Source organism: Lithobates pipiens, unplaced genomic scaffold (genome assembly GCF_037356315.1).
Source record: "Lithobates pipiens isolate NorthernLeopardFrog02 unplaced genomic scaffold, aLitPip1_a1.2 Scaffold_23, whole genome shotgun sequence".
Lineage (NCBI taxonomy): Eukaryota > Metazoa > Chordata > Amphibia > Anura > Ranidae > Lithobates > Lithobates pipiens.
Window position 1 is genome coordinate 215,195,037 of NW_027507785.1, and position 21,269 is coordinate 215,216,305.

Consider the following 21,269-nt stretch of genomic DNA (forward strand, 5'->3'; position numbering starts at 1 on the left):
GGACAGATTTTAACATTGTGGGTTTAGTAACACTTTAAGTACATTTTCGTATTACATACATGCTCTGGTCCCATTGTGTACTTAAAATTGGGGTATGCCTGTATTGTGTTTCGGGTATGAGACAGGCAGTTTTGGCTCAAACCCAGAACACAATGCACTATGCTGTATGTAGCCCCAGCTACATAGTTTATACTGCATATCCAACAGCCTCACACATTAGTAAGGGACATGCACTATATTACCAAAATTATTGGGACACCTGCCTTTATACACACATGAACTTTAATTGCATCCCTGCCCTAATCTGTAGGGTTCAATATTGAGTTGGCCAACCCTTCGGAGCTATAACAGCTTCAACTCTTCCGGGAAGGCTGTCCACAAGATTTAGGAGTGTGTCTATGGGAATGTTTGATCATTCTTTCAGAAATGCATTTTTTGAGCTTAGGCAATGATGTTGGCTGAGAAGGCCTGGCTCACAGTCTCTGCTCTATTTCATCCCAAGGGTGTTCTATCAGGTTGAGGTCAGGATTCTGCACAGGCCAGTCAAGATTTTTTCAGGGATTGGGCTTAGCTCCTTAGTTCCAGTGAAGGAAACTCTTAAAGTGTCAGCATACGAAGACATTTTGGAAAATTTCATGCCCCCAACTTTGTGGAACAGTATGAGAATGGCCTTTTCCTGTTCCAACATGACTGTGCACAAAGCAAGGTCCATAAAGACATGGATGAGTTTGAGGTGGAGGAACTGGCCTACACAGAGTCCTGACCTCAACCAGGTAGAACACCTTTGGGATGAATTACAGCGGAGACTGAGATCCAGACCTGCCTGTCAATTTTCATCCGATCTACCAGACAGATGGAAAATATGCCCACCATCCCTCTATATTTGGTGGACAGGATAGGATCGGATAGCAGTGTGTGTTAGCGGACATGTCACTGCTAAGGGTGAATGGATGGTCCGATCAGGTCTGCCTGAAAAACTGACAGGAGGACTTAATTGGACAGCCATGTGAAAGGGCCCTTAAGGTTTCAGAAAATTTAATATTTTTTTAATATCAGTAGCATTTTGCCCAATATTTACAAGTAGGCCCCTTTCAGAATGATCGTTTTTTTCTTCCGATTTTTGTTATAAAAACAGCAACAAAAAAATAAATGCATGACTACTAAATCCTATGGAACTCTACAAACCAGTCAATTAACCACTTTCTGACCGCCTCACACAGATATACTGCAGCAGAATGGCACAGGCAGAGTAACGTATGAGTACATTACTCCCCTCCCGCGGGTGCCCGAGGGGGAGGCCACTGATTCATGTCCACCCCCTCACGATCGCTCCTAGCAAATGATAAGCTTCCTCTGCTTCTGTATTATAACAGAAACAGCGGAAGTGACGTCATCTCTCGTCAAAGCCTTTTCGTTCCGGCTTCCGAGGAGAGAAGACATCTACAGTGAGTCTGCACCAACACTACACTGACACTAGCACACATAGGCACATAACCCCCCCCCCCCCCATCACCCCCTGTCACAGTGACACCAATAGCAGTTTTAATTTTTTTACTGATTACTGCATTGGTGTCATTTGTGACTGTTATAAGTGTTAGGGCAGTTAGCGGTAGGCCCCTTTAGGTCTAGGGTATCCCCCTACCCCCCCATAGAGGTTTAACCCCTTGATCACCCCCTGTCGCCAGTGTCACTAAGCATTCTTTTTTCTGATCGCTGTATTAGTGTCACTGGTGACGCTAGTTAGCCAGGTAGGTATTTAGGTTCGCCGTCAGCTTTTTATAGCGTCAGGTACCCCCATATACTACCTAATAAAGGTTTTAACCCCCTGATTGCCCCCTAGTTTACCCTTTTACCAGTGATCATCGTATAAGTGTTATGGGTGACACTGGTTAGCTTGTTTTTTATACCCGTCGTTTATTATCCAATAAAGGTTTAACCCCCTGATTGCCCGGTGGGTGATATCAGTTAGGTTTTAGGGTCAGTTAGGGTCTGAGTCGCCCCAGGCAGCATCAGGTTAGTGCCAGTACCGCTAACACCCACGCATGCAGCATACACCTCCCTTAGTGGTATAGTATCTGAACAGATCAATATCTGATCTGATCAGATCTATACTAGCGTCCCCAGCAGTTTAGGGTTCCCAAAAACGCAGTGCTAGCGGGGTCATTCCCAGATACCTGCTAGCACCTGCATTTTGCCCCTCCGCCCAGCCCAGCCCACCCAAGTGCAATATCGATCAATTACTATCACTTACAAAACATAACACACATAATTGCAGCATTCGCAGAGTCAGGCTTGATCCCTGCGATCGCTAACAGTTTTTTTGGTAGCGTTTGAATCATTCACTAACAGTCAGGAGCTTTTTTACCTGTTAGTCTCACTAGTGTACCACTAAATTTAGAGCCCAAAATGGCAAATCGAAGGTACACTAGTGAAGAGGCCTACATGTTTCTGAGCATGACAGATAGTGAAGAGGAAGTCACTCATCTGTCAGATTCAGGCTCAGAATACGATCCTGTAGACGACATCGGCTCCGTGAAAGATAGCTCTGACGACAGGCATACCAGACCCCGATCTTCTTCTGCTGTTGAGGTGCAAGAACCGCAGGGCTCTGGTATGGAGCAGGAAAGTACTAGTTCATCCTTCTGGTGAACTGGCAAGCACCAGCGGCCTAGTACACCCTGGTTGTAATGAAACCAGCACTGCAGTAACACGTGGTGGTGATGTGGCGAATCCCATAAGTGCAGTGCAAGCTGGTGTGGTGAGATGGCAAGCACAATCAGTGCCCTGCTACCACCAAGAAGAAGACAAACACAGGCCAGTCGAACCCATAGAGCCCTTCCTGCTGCATTCGCCAATCCTAATTTGGAACCCTCCACTTCTGCAGCACCCGTACCCCCCCCCCCATTCACTGGCCAACCCGGCATACAGGTGGAAACAGTTGATTCTACGTCACTTGATTTTTTTTGCTGTTTTTCACCGAAGATCTCTATAGGTCTATTGTGGACCACAGCAATTTGTATGCTGGTCAATACATCGCTGCTAATCCCCAGTCCTCCCTTGCCAGAGATTGGAAACCAATTATGGTTTCCGAATTGAAGACCTTTCTGGGCCTATCCCTCCTCATGGGCATAACTAAAAAGAGTAAGTGAGTGGTCATATTGGTTCACTGACCCAATTCACCATATGCCCGTGTTCTCTGCCTCCATGACCAGGGCACGATACGAGCAGATCTTGCATTTCAACAACAATGAACTCTGTTGTCCTCGTAGAGACCCTGGATATGATCGGCTCTACAAAATTCGGCCCCTCGTAAACCACTTCAACCAACATTTTGCAGACTTGTTTACTCCCCATCAAGTTGATGAGTCCCTGATTAAGTTTTCTGGCCACTTGTCTTTCAAACAGTATCTTCCCAGCTCCCAGCAAGCGTGCCAGATACAGGATCAAGATGTATAAGCTCTGTGACAGGGCCACAGGCTATACATGTAGTTTTATGGTTTACGAGGGAAAAGATAGTCACGTAGAGCCGCCAAACTGTACAGATTACATAGGGAGCGCTGGAAAGATTGTGTGGGACTTGGTGTCACCCTTATTCGGAAAGGGGTACCATTTGCTTGTGGACAATTATTACACGAGCGTGACACTTTTTAGTCACTTGTTTGATCTTTAGATTGGAGCATGTGGCACTGTGCAACCTAATTGCCGGGGCTTACCCCAGAGGCTTGTAGATTCCCGTCTTAGGCTGGGGGAGAGAGCCTGCTTCAAGTGTAATAATTTGCTCGATGTGAAATGGAGGGATAATAAGAATGTTTTCGTTCTTACCTCCCTTCAAGCAGACATGATGGTCCCAATTCCTACGGTGACTGGTGTTGTGGAGAAACCCCTCTGTGTCCACGTATATAACCTTAATATGGGAGGGGTGGACCTCAGCGACCAGTTGTTGGCGCCGTACCTAGTTGCCCATAAGGCCAGACACTGGTACAAAAACGTGTCTGTTTATTTATTTTAATTGGCTTTGCTGAACACTCATGTGCTATACAGAGCTTCAGGACAGACTGGATCCTTCCTTAAATTCCAGGAAGAGATCGTCAGAGCAGTTCTGTTTCCAGACGGTGCACCACCTCACCTTCCCAATCCAAATGCAGTAAGCCGGCTGCATTAGAGGCATTTTCCGTCCATCCTCCCGAGTACCCCTACCCAACGAGCCCCCCCAAAGAAGATGTTGTTTCTGCAGCAAGCCTGGATATAGGCGTGACACCCACTATTATTGTCTCTCCTGTCCTGACAATCCTGGTCTTTGCATTGGTGAATGTTTTGAACAATACCATACACTAGTTGAGTAATAGCGTAGGGTACAGCACTGCACAGACTAGGACACACTTTCACAGGGGTCTCCCAAAATGCCACCGCATTTTCAGAGACCTGAACCTGGAACCGTTACAGTTATAACAGTTACAAAAAAAGTTTAAAAATAAAATAAAATAAAAAAAAACTAAAAAATATATAAAATAAAAAAAACTAAAATATTTGTCATTTTATTGTTCTCTCTATTGTTCTGCTCTTTTTTACTGTACTCTATTATGCAATGTTTTATTGTTGTTATGTTTTATCAAGTTTGCTTTTCAGGTATGTTATTCTTTTTTAAATCCCTGTTTAATTTGTTTTATTGTTGACCATCTTTTTGTTTTCAGGTACGCCATTCGGCTGCGGCGCGGATTTATTTATCTTGGCAGCAACAGCGTTTGCTCCCACGATACATAAAGCCGTGACTCCAGCGCTGTAGGAGGTGATTTCACCACCACAGTTAAAAAAAAGAGCATAAATGCCGAAGCATGGGAGCTATCAGACTTCTACGTACCTGACTGACGAGTCTGCTTTGGGCAGAGGGTGGTCACCCTTAGAGCCGGTTCACACAGGGGCGACTCAGATCCGACTTTAGGTCGCCCTTAGTCACCTCAGGTCGGACAGCATGTAAAAATCAATGTAAGCGAATGAGAGCCGTCTTAATGCACACTACCAGCGCTGTAGGAGGTGATTTCACCACCACAGTTAAAAAAAAGAGCATAAATGCCGAAGCATGGGAGCTATCAGACTTCTACGTACCTGACTGACGAGTCTGCTTTGGGCAGAGGGTGGTCACCCTTAGAGCCGGTTCACACAGGGGCGACTCAGATCCGACTTTAGGTCGCCCTTAGTCACCTCAGGTCAGACAGCATGCAAAAATCAATGTAAGCGAATGAGAGCCGTCTTAATGCACACTACGGAAGTCGCTCCGACTTCAGAAAAGGTTCCTGTACTACTTCAATCCGACTTGTAGGCGACTGGTACCCGTTGAGTTCAATGGAGGTCGCCTACAAGTCGGATCTCCATCTATACAGAAGCGACTCTCACGGAATTATCAGCTCTGAAGGGGAAACTCCACGCCAAATTTATGAAAAAAAATTGGCGTGGGTTCCCCCTCCGAGAGCATACCAGGCCCTTAAGTCTGGTATGGATTCTAAGGGGAAACCCCTACACCGAAAAAACGGCATGGGGGTCCCCCCAGATCCATACCAGACCCTTATCCGAGCACGCTACCCATACCAGGCCACATGCCCTCAACATGGGGGGGTACCTTGGGGAAGGCAGGGCCGCGCGCCCCCCCACCCCAAAGCACCTTGTCCCCATGTTGATGAGGACAAGGGCCTCTTCCCGACAACCCTGGCAGTTGGTTGTCGGGGTCTGCGGGCGGGGGGCTTATCGGAATCCGGGAGCCCCCTTTAATAAGGGGGCCTCCGGATTCTGGACCCCCACCCTATGTGAATGAGTATGGGGTACAACGTACCCCTACCGATTCACCTGTAAAAAAAAGAAAAAAAAAACGCAACACACAAGGGTTAAAATAGTTTATTGCACAGCTCCGGGGGTCTTCTGTCCGTCTTCGGGGGTCTTCTCGTCGGACTCCTCCCCTATCTTCTGCTAGCTCTTTTGCTAGCGGAGGAGCCCGGCTTTCTTCTTCGCCGCCGCCCTCTTCTTCCGACTTCGGGGGTCTTGTCCCCCACTTCGGTTCTTCTTGCCGGGCCACCGCGCCTTCTTCTAGCTCTTTTAAAGGCGGTGGCCCGGTCTTCTGTCGCCGCTGTCGCCGTCTTCTGTTCTTCTGTTCTTCTCTTCAGATGTTGCCTCGTCGCTCCCTCCGCTCACAATAGCAGGAACGCAGCGTGCGGTGACTTATATAGGGACATCACCGGATGATGTCCCCGCCCATTATGTTGTCACAGTCGCAGAGGATGCTGGGACTGTGACATCATAATGGGCGGGGACATCATCCGGTGATGTCTCTATATAAGTCGCCGCACGCCGCGTGCCTGCCATTGTTAGCGGAGGTAGCGACGAGGCAACATCTGAAGAGAAGAAGAGAAGAACAGAAGACGGCGACAGCGGCGACAGAATACCGGGCCACCAACTGTAAAAGAGCTAGAAGAAGGCGCGGTGGCCTGGTAAGAAGAACCGAAGAGGGGGACAAGACCCCCGAAGTCAGAAGAAGAGGGCAGTGGCGAAGAAGAAAGCCGGGCTCCTCCGCGCGGCCTGGTACAGCTCAGGAGGGGGGGGGCGCTCGCTCGTCCCCACCCCCTTTCCCCCTTTCCTGGCCGGGCTGGGTAGCGTGCTCGGATAAGGGTCTGGTATGGATCTGGGGGGACCCCACGCCGTTTTTTCGGCGTAGGGGGTTCCCCTTAGAATCCATACCAGACCTAAGGGCCTGGTATGCTCTCGGAGGGGGAACCCACGCCAATTTTTTTTCATAAATTTGGCGTGGAGTTCCCCCTTCAGAGCTCATTCTCTGATTGGCCAAAGTCACCTGGCCTGGGCCGACTTAAAGTCGTGTTGTAAGTCGGCCCAGGTCATGTCTAAGTCACGTTCAAGTCATCTCCAAGTTGCCTCACAAAGTCGTCCTGGAAGTCGTGTCGCCCCTGTGTGAACCGGCTCTTACGTGTCCGACTCGCGGCACCTGGTAGAGAGGACAGGTGGCACGGTGGTGCGGAGTGGTGTGAGAGCCTGATAATGAGGATCCTGATGCTGGAAGGTAGAGAATCTTCAGACAAAGCACCTTTTCCCCATGTTGATGCGGACAAGGGCCTCTTCCCGACAACCCTGGCCGTTGGTAGTCTGGGTCTGCGGGCGTAGGGCTTATCGGAATCCGGGAGCCTCCTTTAATAACCCACTTTCCCCGCCCTATGTGAATGAGTATGGGGTACATCGTACCCTTACCCATTCACCTGAGGGAAAAAGTGTCAATAAAAAAAAAAACACTACACAGGTTTTTAAACTAGTTTATTAGACAGCTCCGGGGGTCTTCTTCTGACTTCGGGGGTCTTCTCGTCGGGCTGCTCCGCTATCTTCTGCTCTTTTACTGCTCTGTTACTAGCGGAGGAGCCCAGCTTTCTCCTTCATCCTCCGGGGGTCTTCTTCTGACTTCGGGGGTCTTCTCCCGCTCTTCGGTTCTTCTGCCTCACTCCTCTGCTATCTTTTTCCAGCTCTTTTACTAGCTTTGGCCCTGTCTTCTCATTCGCCACTGTAGCCGCTGCCTTCTTCTTCTTCTCTTCTTCCGGACTGTGACATCATGGCGACCCTGCCCCTTGTGCCTATATAAGTTGCCGCGCAACACGTCCCTGGCATTACAGTGAGAGAGAGCGTTGTGTCCACATCGAAAGAAGAGAAGTAGAAGGAAGAAGAAGAAGAAGGCGGCAGCGACAGCGACGAACGAGAAGACCGGGGCCAACGCTAGTAAAAGAGCTGGAAGAAGATAGCGGAGGAGTCTGGCAGAAGAACCAAAGAGCGGGAGAAGACCCCTGGATGACGAAGGAGAAATCCGGGCTCCTGCGCTAGTAAAAGAGTTGTAAAAGAGCAGAAGATATTCTAGGAGTCGAACGAGAAGACCCCTGAAGTCTGAAGAAGACCCCTGGAGCTGTCTACTAAACTACTTTAAAAACCTGTGTGGTGTGTTTTTTTATTGACACTTTTTCCCTCAGGTGAATGGGTGAATGGGTACCCCATACTCATTCACATGGGGGGGCGAGATCTGGGAGCCCCCTTATTAAAGGGGGCTCCCGGGTTCCAATAAGCCCCACGCCGCAGACCCCAACAATCAATGGCCAGGGTTGTTGGGAAGAGTCCCTTGTCCTCATCAATATGGTGACAAGGTGCTTTGGGGTGGGGGGGCCACAGGGCTCCCCCTCCCCAAAGCACCCCCCATGTTGAGGGCACGCGGCCTGGTATGGCTCAGGAGGGGAGGGCCACTCGCTCGTCCCCACCCCCTTTCCTGACTGGCCGGGCTGCGTGCTCGGATAAGGGTCTGGTATTGACTTTGGGGGGACCCCCATGCCCTTTTTTTGCCATAGTGGTTCCCCTTAAAATCCATACCAGGCGACGGGGCTAGCAAGGTGTCAATCTCGCTGATGGACGTGGCGACATTGACTTCCTTCGCTAGTCCCATCGTACCTCAAGTTACGCTCAAAATGAACAGACTTTACTCCATGTGTGGGCAAGTCCGTTCATTTGAAAAGTCCGACGGATTGTCCGCCGGAAAAGTCCGGTTATGTGTGGGCATGTGTGGGCAAGTCCGCTCGCTCGTAGAGTCCGCCGGACTAAGTCCGCCGGATTGTCCGCCGGACTAAGTCCGCCGAATAGTCTGATCGTGTGTACGTGGCATTACTGTTATGCTTTAATGTTACTTTGTTTTATTGTTTAAGATCATCTGCTTAGCAGGTACGCCATTCAGTTGCAGCGTGGATTTAATTATCTTGACAGCAACAGCGTTTCCTCCCACGATACATAAAGCCATGACTCCAGCGCTGTAGGAGGTGATTTCACCACCACAGTTAAAAACAAAATGGTGCATGTATGCCCATCATTAGAAGTGGGTGGATGAAGGAAGGAAGGTATTCTAATGGTGGGAAAACCCACCCATCAATCTCTTTTTTTCATTCAGCGATGAGGCAACATCTGAAGAGAAGAACAGAAGAACAGAAGACGGCGACAGCGGCGACAGAAGACCGGGCCACCGCCTTTAAAAGAGCTAGAAGAAGGCGCGGTGGCCTGGTAAGAAGAACCGAAGAGGGGGACAAGACCCCCGAAGTCAGAAGAAGAGGGCAGTGGCGAAGAAGAAAGCCGGGCTCCTCTGCGCGGCCTGGTACAGCTCAGGAGGGGGGGGGGCGCTCGCTCGTCCCCACCCCCTTTCCCCCTTTCCTGGCCGGGCTGGGTAGCGTGCTCGGATAAGGGTCTGGTATGGATCTGGGGGGACCCCACGCCGTTTTTTCGGCGTAGGGGGTTCCCCTTAGAATCCATACCAGACCTAAGGGCCTGGTATGCTCTCGGAGGGGGAACCCACGCCAATTTTTTTTCATAAATTTGGCGTGGAGTTCCCCCTTCAGAGCTCATTCTCTGATTGGCCAAAGTCACCTGGCCTGGGCCGACTTAAAGTCGTGTTGTAAGTCGGCCCAGGTCATGTCTAAGTCACGTTCAAGTCATCTCCAAGTTGCCTCACAAAGTCGTCCTGGAAGTCGTGTCGCCCCTGTGTGAACCGGCTCTTACGTGTCCGACTCGCGGCACCTGGTAGAGAGGACAGGTGGCACGGTGGTGCGGAGTGGTGTGAGAGCCTGATAATGAGGATCCTGATGCTGGAAGGTAGAGAATCTTCAGACAAAGCACCTTTTCCCCATGTTGATGCGGACAAGGGCCTCTTCCCGACAACCCTGGCCGTTGGTAGTCTGGGTCTGCGGGCGTAGGGCTTATCGGAATCCGGGAGCCTCCTTTAATAACCCACTTTCCCCGCCCTATGTGAATGAGTATGGGGTACATCGTACCCTTACCCATTCACCTGAGGGAAAAAGTGTCAATAAAAAAAAAAACACTACACAGGTTTTTAAACTAGTTTATTAGACAGCTCCGGGGGTCTTCTTCTGACTTCGGGGGTCTTCTCGTCGGGCTGCTCCGCTATCTTCTGCTCTTTTACTGCTCTGTTACTAGCGGAGGAGCCCAGCTTTCTCCTTCATCCTCCGGGGGTCTTCTTCTGACTTCGGGGGTCTTCTCCCGCTCTTCGGTTCTTCTGCCTCACTCCTCTGCTATCTTTTTCCAGCTCTTTTACTAGCTTTGGCCCTGTCTTCTCATTCGCCACTGTAGCCGCTGCCTTCTTCTTCTTCTCTTCTTCCGGACTGTGACATCATGGCGACCCTGCCCCTTGTGCCTATATAAGTTGCCGCGCAACACGTCCCTGGCATTACAGTGAGAGAGAGCGTTGTGTCCTCATCGAAAGAAGAGAAGTAGAAGGAAGAAGAAGAAGAAGGCGGCAGCGACAGCGACGAACGAGAAGACCGGGGCCAACGCTAGTAAAAGAGCTGGAAGAAGATAGCGGAGGAGTCTGGCAGAAGAACCAAAGAGCGGGAGAAGACCCCTGGATGACGAAGGAGAAATCCGGGCTCCTGCGCTAGTAAAAGAGTTGTAAAAGAGCAGAAGATATTCTAGGAGTCGAACGAGAAGACCCCTGAAGTCTGAAGAAGACCCCTGGAGCTGTCTACTAAACTACTTTAAAAACCTGTGTGGTGTGTTTTTTTATTGACACTTTTTCCCTCAGGTGAATGGGTGAATGGGTACCCCATACTCATTCACATGGGGGGGCGAGATCTGGGAGCCCCCTTATTAAAGGGGGCTCCCGGGTTCCAATAAGCCCCACGCCGCAGACCCCAACAATCAATGGCCAGGGTTGTTGGGAAGAGTCCCTTGTCCTCATCAATATGGTGACAAGGTGCTTTGGGGTGGGGGGGCCACAGGGCTCCCCCTCCCCAAAGCACCCCCCATGTTGAGGGCACGCGGCCTGGTATGGCTCAGGAGGGGAGGGCCACTCGCTCGTCCCCACCCCCTTTCCTGACTGGCCGGGCTGCGTGCTCGGATAAGGGTCTGGTATTGACTTTGGGGGGACCCCCATGCCCTTTTTTTGCCATAGTGGTTCCCCTTAAAATCCATACCAGGCGACGGGGCTAGCAAGGTGTCAATCTCGCTGATGGACGTGGCGACATTGACTTCCTTCGCTAGTCCCATCGTACCTCAAGTTACGCTCAAAATGAACAGACTTTACTCCATGTGTGGGCAAGTCCGTTCATTTGAAAAGTCCGACGGATTGTCCGCCGGAAAAGTCCGGTTATGTGTGGGCATGTGTGGGCAAGTCCGCTCGCTCGTAGAGTCCGCCGGACTAAGTCCGCCGGATTGTCCGCCGGACTAAGTCCGCCGAATAGTCTGATCGTGTGTACGTGGCATTACTGTTATGCTTTAATGTTACTTTGTTTTATTGTTTAAGATCATCTGCTTAGCAGGTACGCCATTCAGTTGCAGCGTGGATTTAATTATCTTGACAGCAACAGCGTTTCCTCCTACGATACATAAAGCCATGACTCCAGCGCTGTAGGAGGTGATTTCACCACCACAGTTAAAAACAAAATGGTGCATGTATGCCCATCATTAGAAGTGGGTGGATGAAGGAAGGAAGGTATTCTAATGGTGGGAAAACCCACCCATCAATCTCTTTTTTTCATTCAGCCCACAGGCTGCATGAAAAAAAAGATTACAATATATGCCCAACAAGGACCAGCAATGTACTGGTATAGTGCTGGACTTTGAGTGGTTATACTAGAACAATGGCTGCGGGTTTAGGTAACATCTTGGTATCATTCTTTTCAGCCACGGTCGGCTTTCATGTAAAAGCAATCCTAGTCTCTAATTAGTCTCTAGACTGCTTTTACAAGCAGTGGGAAGGAATGTCCCCTCCCCTCCCACCATATTCCATGGTTTTCTCTGGCTCTCCTGTCCCAACAGGGAACCTGAGTGTACAGGCGGTGGTTCTGCCAGCTGACCATAGAGCTGATCAGAGACCAGAATGGCTCCAATCATCTCTATGGCCTAAAAAAGCAGAAGCTACAAACATTTCATGACTTAGATTTCGCCGGATGTAAACAGCGGCATTGGGAAAGAATTTTATCACACCGATCTTGGTGTGGTCAGATGATTTGAGGGCAGAGGAGATATCTAAGGTCTAATAGACCCTGATTTTTTCAAAAGGAGTACCTGTCACTACCTATTGCTATCATAGGGGATATTTACATTCCCTGAGATAACAATAAAAATGATTAAAAAAATAAATAAAATGAAATCAACAGTTTAAAAATAAGATAAAAAAGCAAAAAATTATTAAAAAAATAAAAATAAAAGCACCCCTGTCCTCCGTGCTCTCACGCAAAGGCAAACACAAGCATTGATCTGGTGTAAAATGTAAACAGCAATTGCACCATATATGTGAGGTATCACCGTGAAGGTCAGATCGAGGGCAGTAATTTTAGCAGTAGACTTCCTCTGTAAATCTAAAGTGGTAACCTGTAAAGGCTTTTAAAGGCTTTTAAAAAAGTATGTAGCTGCACGTTTGTGCTCAATTTTAAAGCATGTCGTGTTTGGTATCCATGTCCTCGGCCTAAGATCATCTTTTTTATTTCATCAAACATTTGGGCAATATATTGTGTTTTAGTGCATTAAAATGAAAAAAGTGTGTTTTTTCCCCAAGAAATGTGTTTGAAAAATCGCTGCGCAAATACTGTGTGAAAACAAATGAAACACCCACCATTTTAATTTGTATGGCCTTTGCTTATGTTTGGGGGTTCAAAGTAATTTTCTTGCAAAAAAATAAATGTTTTTGATGTAAACAAAAAGTGTCAGAAAGGGCTTTGTATTCAAGTGATTAGAAGAGTGGGTGATGTGTGACATAAGCTTCTAAATGTTGTACATAAAATGCCAGGGCCCCCCCCCCAATGTCCATGGAATATTTTATATTGTGACACAAGTTGCGGGAAAAATACACTTTTTTTTTTTTTGCACAAAGTTGTCACTAAATGATATATTGCTCAAACATGCCATGGGCATATGTGAAATTACACCCCAAAATACATTCTGTTGCTTCTCCTGAGTATGGAGATACCACATGTGTGAGACTATTTGGGAGCCTAGCCTCATAGGGGACCCCAAAATCCAAGCACTTCCTTCGGGATTTCTAAGGGTGTAAATTTTTGATTTCACTGCTCATTGCCTATCACAGTTTCGGAAGCCATGGAATGTCCAGATGGCACAAACCCCCCCCCCCCCCCAAATCACTCCATTGTGGAAAGCAGACACCCAAAGCTATTTGCTGAAAGGTATGGTGAGTATTATGCAGACCTCACTTTTTGTCACAAAGTTTTGAAAATTGAAAAAAGAAAAAAAAATACATTTTTATTTTCTTTCTTTATTTTCACAAACAAATGAGCGCTGCAAAATACTCGCCATGCCTCTCAGCAAATAGCTTGGGGTGTCTACTTTCCAAAATAAGGTCATTTGGGGGGGTTTTGTTTTGTGCTATCTTGGCATTTTATGGCCTTAGAAAATGATGGGTAATGAAGAGTGAAATCAAAAATGTATGCCCTTAGAAATCCTGAAGGTGGTGATTGGTTTTCAGGGCCCCGTACGCAGCTAGGCTCCCAAAAAGTCCCACACATGTGGTATCCCCCTACTCAGGAGAAGCAGCAAAATGTATTTTGTGGTGCAATTCCTCATATAACCATGGCATGTGTGAGCAATAGGGATGAGCTTCGTGTTCGAGTCGAACATACGTTCGACTCGAACATCGGCTGTTCGCCCGTTCGGCGAATTCCGAACGTTATGGGCCGTTCGCGCCAAATTCGTGTGGCGCTCACGGCCCACAATGCACTGCGTCATCGCAGTGCATTGCTGGCTCATGATTGGCCAAGCATGCACTGTGACCCCGCATGCTTGGCCAATCACAGCGCCAGCAGCGAGGAGAGCCATGACTGGCCACAGACAGGATGCCTGTGGCCAATCATAGCTCAGGCTGTGTAGTACATGCCCCACTTTATATAAGGCCGCCAGCGCGGCGGCCTTGTGTAGTGTGTTGGCGTCTGAAGCAGTTAGTGGGTGTTCTGTGTACCTTCAACACAGTATACACCGATCGTTATCGACCGATTTTCGATCTTGCTCTTCTGTAGTGGTTGTTGTCTGTGTGCTCTGACCCGCAGTATACACCGCTATATTCACCTCACCTATATAGCTAGTGATCTATCTTTTATAATAGAGCTTGCAGTCAGTAGTGTTAGGAGCTTGTGCGTGCTGTCTGCATGCTCTTCACCCTGTACACACCGCTATATCCACCTACATAGCTCTTCTCTATTTGAGCCCACTTGCCATCTGCAGGAGTTATTGGAAGTTGTGTGTGCCTCCAGCACAGCACAGTATACATCTGTATATACCCCTTTATCTCTGGTGTTCTATAAAAAAGGCATCTGCAGGAGTTAGTGGGTGTTTTGTACCTCCAGCACAATATACACCTGTATCTACCCTTTATTGCTGTTCTCTAATAGAGTCATCTGCAGGGCTTAGTGGGTGTTGTGTGACTCCATTACAGTATACCCCTTTATCTCTGGTGTTCTATAATAAAGGTATCTGCAGGAGTTAGTGGGTGTTGTGTGCCTCCAGCACAATATACACCTGTATCTACCCTTTATTGCTGTTCTCTAATAGAGCCATCTGCAGGGCTTAGTGGGTGTTGTGTGCCTCCAGTACAGTATACCCCTTTATCTCTGGTGTTCTATAATAAAGGCATCTGCAGGAGTTAGTGGGTGTGTCACGATCTGGAGTCAGGCTCAGAGACCAATAGCTATAGCAGCAGAGCAGATATTCACACAGGTCAACCTGGCTGATGGCACGGGTTCACCTGAGGTGCGGGGTCTAAGCACTAACCGGTATTCACCAGAGCTCCCAAAGGTGGAGATGGGCTTGGCTGCGTGTTAGTGCCAGGTCGCGGTCCTCAGGATAGCCCCACCAGGAGGTGAGCAAGCCGGGGGTCTGGTAGCAGATATAGCAGGTAGAGATCAAGCAGAAGCGTAGTTGAGAAACAAGCCAAAAGTCGGTAACCAATAGTTGCAGGTTGGGATTCAGCAGAAGCGTAGTCCAGAAGCAAGCCAAATGTCGGTAACGAAAGGTAGCAAGGATACGGTCGGCAGCAGGAGAGATAGAAGCAAGATATTGGCTGGTAAAGGCACAATATTCTGGCAAGGAGGAAGTGCAGAGACATGGCTTATATAGGAAGTTCATGGGAGGAGCAAAGGGTTCAAGGTTCAAGGCAAACAAGATTCAAGACATGATCACTAAAGGAGCTGTCCAAGGAGCTGTCCAAGGAGCTGTCCAAGGAGCTGTCCAAGGAGCTGTCCAGCATTCCAGGTGGCTCAGCAAGCAGAGCCACTGCCAGACACACCAGAGGTCCCAGGTTCAAGCCCAGGTCCTAACAGGGTGTTGTGTGACTCCAGCACAAAATACACCTGTATCTACCGTTTATTGCTGTTCTCTAATAGAACCATCTGCAGGGCTTAGTGGGTGTTGTGTGACTCCATTACAGTATACCCCTTTATCTCTGGTGTTCTATAATAAAGGCATCTGCAGGAGTTAGTGGGTGTTGTGTGCCTCCAGCACAATATACACTACCCAACTGCTGTTTTACCCAACTCCCTTCAGGCCATTACCATGTCTGGAAGGCCGGCAAGGAGAGGCAGACAGGCGCGAGCCGATAAAAGAGGGCAAGCAGGCTCTGTGTCTAGAGACAACAGTGCTGGTCGTGGACGCGGTGCATTGTCATCAGCACGTGGCCATGGGACACGCTTGTCCTTCTTTTCGGCAGCTAGACATGTTGAACGGCAACATGCCAATGACTTGGTAGAGTGGATGACCAAGCCCTCTTCATCCTCCTCATCCTCTCTCACCCAGTCTCAGGGTACTAGCAAAGCAGCTGCCAACGTCTTCCCTCGTCTCAATGTCATCATCAATGACTCCTTCCCTAGACCCACCACGTCCTCCTGAGGAGTCTCCTGAACTCTTTGAGCACAGTGTTGAGTACATGCTCCAGGAGGATGCCCAGTGTTTTGTAGCCTATGATGATGACACTCAGCTAGAGGAAGGCAGTAGCGTGAATGCAGAGAGAGGGGATGCTCAAGAAGGACAGCAATCTGGCAGTCATGTTCCACAAGCTGCAGCATATTGCCAGGTTTGCTACAGCGATGAAGAGGGAGGGGATGATGAGGGTACTGACTCCACGTGGGTGCCTGGTAGGAGAGAGGAGGAGGACGAGGGTAAGGAGGAGGAGGAGGAGGAGGAGGCACATGTCCAACGAGGCAGGATGCCCTCCGGGGGCCAGCTTAGGGGCAGCACACCAACTAAATCACACCGCAGAGCTCCGCCTGTGCAGGGCGCTGCCTCTGCGCGTTATTCTAAAAGTTCTTTGGTGTGGGCCTTTTTTGAGACGAGTGCATCAGATCGCACCGCTGCTATTTGCAACATATGTCTCAAGCGTATCTCGCGTGGCCAAAACATCAGCCGCTTGGGCACCACATGCTTGACCAGACATATGTTGACCTGCCATGCAGCTCGTTGGCAAGCGTACCTCAAAGACCCACACCAAAGAACAAAGCGGACCTCTCCTTGCTCCTCATCAGCTGGCATCTCCAACCCCACTAGACCTTCGGTCCTCTCTGAAACCTGCTCTGAGAGGAATGAAGGTGTAGAATTAGGTGTGTCACAGCCAAGTGCTTCCGGGCACTCTGCTAGCAGTACACCCATGTCCGATTATAGCAGGCAAATGTCCCTGCCCCAGCTGCTGGACCGGCGAAAGAAGTTCACTCCCAGCCATCCACATGCCCAGCGGTTGAATGCTAGCTTGGCTAAATTGCTAGCACTTCAACTGCTGCCTTTTCAGTTGGTAGACTCGGCCCCCTTCCGTGAGTTTGTACAATGTGCGGTTCCTCAGTGGCAGGTCCCCAAACGCACGGAAGGCGATTCCGGCTCTCTACAGGCATGTGGAAGGCAATGTCCTTGCCTCGCTGGACAGGGCGGTCAGTGGTAAGGTGCATATTACTGCTGACTCATGGTCCAGCAGGCATGGACAGGGACGTTACCTGTCTTTCACGGCCCATTGGGTCACTCTTCTGGCAGCTGGGAAGGATGCAGGACAAGGTGCAGTAGTGTTGGAGGTTGTTCCGCCACCACGCCTCCAAAATGCTACTATTGGCTGTGACACACCTCTCTCCTCCACCCCCTCCTCTTCTTCTTCCTCCATGGCCTCTTCCAGTGCTCTGTCCTCAGAACCAGCGGTGCTCCGTAGGCGTTCCAGGGGCTACGCAAGTACGCAGGCAAAACGATGCCATGCCGTTTTTGCGCTGGTTTGTTTGGGGGACAGGAGCCACACTGGGGCGGATGTTTTGTCAGCTCTGCAGGGGCAGGCCGAGAGGTGGTTGACGCCACGCCAGCTTAAGCCAGGAATGGTGGTTTGCGACAATGGCACCAACCTCCTCTCCGCCCTCCAACAGGGACAACTGACCCATGTGCCCTGTGTAGCTAATGTCCTTAACATGGTGGTGCAGCGGTTCTTGGGCAGGTACCCCGGCTTACAGGATGTCCTGAAGCAGGCCAGGAAAGTCTGTGTGCATTTCCGCCGATAATTTAATGCCTGTGCTCGGCTGGCTGAGCTCCAAAAGGAGTTGAACCTGCCCAAGAACCGCCTTATATGTGACATGCCCACCAGGTGGAACTCAACGTTGGCCATGCTGCAGCGGCTGCACATGCAGCAGAGGGCCATCAATGAGTACCTGTGCGACTACGGCACCAGGACAGGGTCAGGGGAGCTCGGTTTTTTCTCACCACGCCAGTGGGGCATGATCAGGGATGCATGCACTGTCCTGTCACCGTTTGAGGAGGCCACAAGGATGGTGAGCAGTGACAGTGCATGCATCAGTGACACTGTACCTCTTGTCCACCTCTTGGAGCATACGCTGCGTGGAATAATGGACAGGGCACTTGAGGCAGAACAGAGGCAGGAAGAGGAGGACTTCCTTGCCTCTCAAGGCCCCCTTTATCCAGACAGTGTTCCTGCTGTGCCACCCATCACACAGGAAGAGGATGAGGAGGAGGAAGAGGAGGAGGAGGATGATTGTGTCAGCATGGAGGTGGAGGCTGGCACTCAGCATCAGCAGCAGCAGTCTTGTAGGGATGATTTACAGTCCCAAGAAACACGTGGACTTGTACGTGGCTGGGAGGAGGTAGCTGCGGATCATGTTGTCCTTAGTGACCCAGAGGACTCCGGACCGAATGCCTCAGCTAACCTACGCTGCATGGCCTCCCTGATCCTGCAAAGCCTGCGGAAGGATCCTCGTATTCTTCGGATCAATGAGAGGGACCATTACTGGCTGGCCACTCTCCTTGATACACGGTACAAGGGTAAGGTTGCCGACCTTATCTTGCCATCGCAGAGGGAGCAGAGGATGAGACATCTCCGGGAGGCCTTGCAGAAAGGTCTGTGCAACGCATTCCCAGAGACTGGGAGGTTACAAACTCCTGGTCCTGGACAACGTGTTGCTGAGGCATCGGTCAGAAGGAGCGGCGGAGAAGGTGGCCGTCTGACTTATGCTTTCAGACAATTTTTTAGCCCGCAGCCCCAAGGTATGATCGGTTCCAGCAACCATCGCCAGCGTCTGATTTACATGGTGCAGGAATACCTAGGGGCAAGGTCAGACTTGGACACCTTTCCCACCGAAAATCCTCTGGCTTACTGGGTCTTGAGGATGGATCACTGGCCAGAGCTTGCACAGTATGCAATTGAGCTACTGGCCTGTCCTGCATCCAGCGTTCTTTCGGAACGCACCTTCAGTGCTGCTGGTGGCTTTGTTACCGATCACAGGGTGCTCGGATCAGTCTTGGATCACCCACAGCTACCAAGCACCTGAAGCTGATGTAACCGAATTATTTTTTTTGAAATATCACATCCCTTCAAGACTGCCTATGCTGATGCTGAGTGACTGTCCTGTTATGTTGATTGTCTATCCTCTTCCTCCTCTGCTGATATGTTGGAAGAACATTTCTGGTTCTGGGTGATGCCATCAGCCCAATTTTTCTGCCCCTGTTTAACAGGGGCGTTTAACCACTTAAGGACCGCCGTATTGCCATCGTACGTCATCGCAATGGCACAGGCAGGCACAAGCACGTACATGTACGTGCCTGCCTTCCAGTGGGTGGGGGGTCCGATCGGACCCCCTCCCGCTGCATACGGCGGTCCGGTTCGCTTCAGGAGAGATCCGTTATGAGGCGATGGCCATTGGTTTCTGGCCACCCCCTCTGGATCGCTCCTGGCCAATGAGAAGCTTCCTCCCACTGTGTATTGTATACACAGGAAGGAGGAAGTGATGTCATTCTCCTCGGGGCGGTCTTTTTGACCGGACTACAAGGAGAAGACAAAAAGTAAGTGCACCAAAACACTACACTGACACATAGGTACACATAGGTACACAAACCCCCCCCGATCCCCCCCCGATCGCCCCCCGATCCTGCCCTCGCCCCCCCTCCCCCCCAGTCACAGTGTCACTGATTGCATTGATCATTTATTTACTGATCACTGCATTCAGTGTCAGTTGTAACAGTAAAAACTGTCAGGGCAGTTAGTGTTAGGTCCAGGGTAGCCCCCTACCCCCCCAATAAAGGTTTAACCCCCTGATTGCCCCTAGAGTTAACCCTTTCACCCCCTTTTGCCAGTGTCACTAAGCGATCATTTTTCTGATCGCTGCATTAGTGTCGCTACTGTCGCTAGGTAGCTAGTTATTTTTTTAGGTTCACCGCCAGGTTTTTATATCGCTAGGTACCCCGATATACTACCCAATAATGGTTTTAACCCCCTGATTGCCCCTAGTTAACCCTTTCACCCCCTTTTGCCAGTGTCACTAAGCGATCATTTTTCTGATCGCTGCATTATTGTCGCTAGTGTCACTAGGTAGCTAGTTTTTTTTTTAGGTTCACCGCCAGGTTTTTATAGCGCTAGGTACCCCAATATACTACCCAATAATGGTTTTAACCCCCTGATCGCCCCTAGTTAACCCTTTCACCCCCTTTTGCCAGTGTCACTAAGCGATCATTTTTCTGATCGCTGCATTATTGTCGCTAGTGTCACTAGGTAGCTAGTTTTTTTTTTAGGTTCACCGCCAGGTTTTTATAGCGCTAGGTACCCCAATATACTACCCAATAATGGTTTTAACCCCCTGATTGCCCCTAGTTAACCCTTTCACCCCCTTTTGCCAGTGTCACTAAGCGATCGTTTTTCTGATCGCTGCATTAGTGTCACTAGTGTCGTTAGGTAGCTAGTTATTTTTTTAGGTTCACCGCCAGGTTTTTATAGCGTTAGGTACCCCCATATACTACCTAATAAAAATTTGAACCCCCTGATTGCCCCTAGTTAACCCTTTCACCACTGATCACCGTATAAGTGTTACGGGTGACTCTGGTTAGTTTGCTTTTTATAGCATTAGGGCACCCACCATTTATTACCCAATAAAGGTTTAACCCCCTGATCACCCGGCGGGTGATATCAATTAGGTTTTAGGGTCAGGGTCTGCGTCGCCCCAGGCAGCGCTAGGTTAGTGCCAGTACCGCTAACACCCACACGCAAAGCATAAACCTCCCGTAGTGGTATAGAATCTGAACAGATCAATATCTGATCTGATCAGATCTATACTAGCGTCCCCAGCAGTTTAAGGTTCCAAAAAAACGCATTGTTAGCGGGATCAGCCCAGATACCTGCTAGCACCTGCGTTTTGCCCCTCTGCCCAGCCCACCCAAGTGCAGTATCGATCGATCACTGTCACTTACAAAACACTAAACACATAACTACAGCGATCGCAGAGTCAGGCCTGATCCCTGCGATCGCTAACAGTTTTTTTGGTAGCATTTTATATTTAAATCCGGAAGGCAGTGCTTGGTTTTCGGGGTCCCGTACGTGGCTAGGCTCCCAAAAAGTCCCCCACATGTGGTATCCCCGTACCCAGGAGAAGCAGCAGAATTTATTTTGGGGTGTAATTTGACTTATGCCCATAGCATTTGTGAGAAATATATCATTTAGTGACAACTTTGTGCAAAAAAAAAAAAGTTTGTAATATTCCCGCAACTTGTGGCAAAATATAAAATATTCCATGGACTCAACATGCTTCTCAGTAAATAGCTTGGGGTGTCTACTTTCCAAAATGGGGTCATTTTGGGGGGTTTTGTGCTATTTTGGCATTTTATGGCCTTCGAAACAGTGATAGGTAGTGAGGAGTGAAATCAAAAATTTGCACCCTTAGAAATCCTGAAGGTGGTGATTGGTTTTCGGGGTGCCGTGCGCGACTAGACTCCCAAAAAGT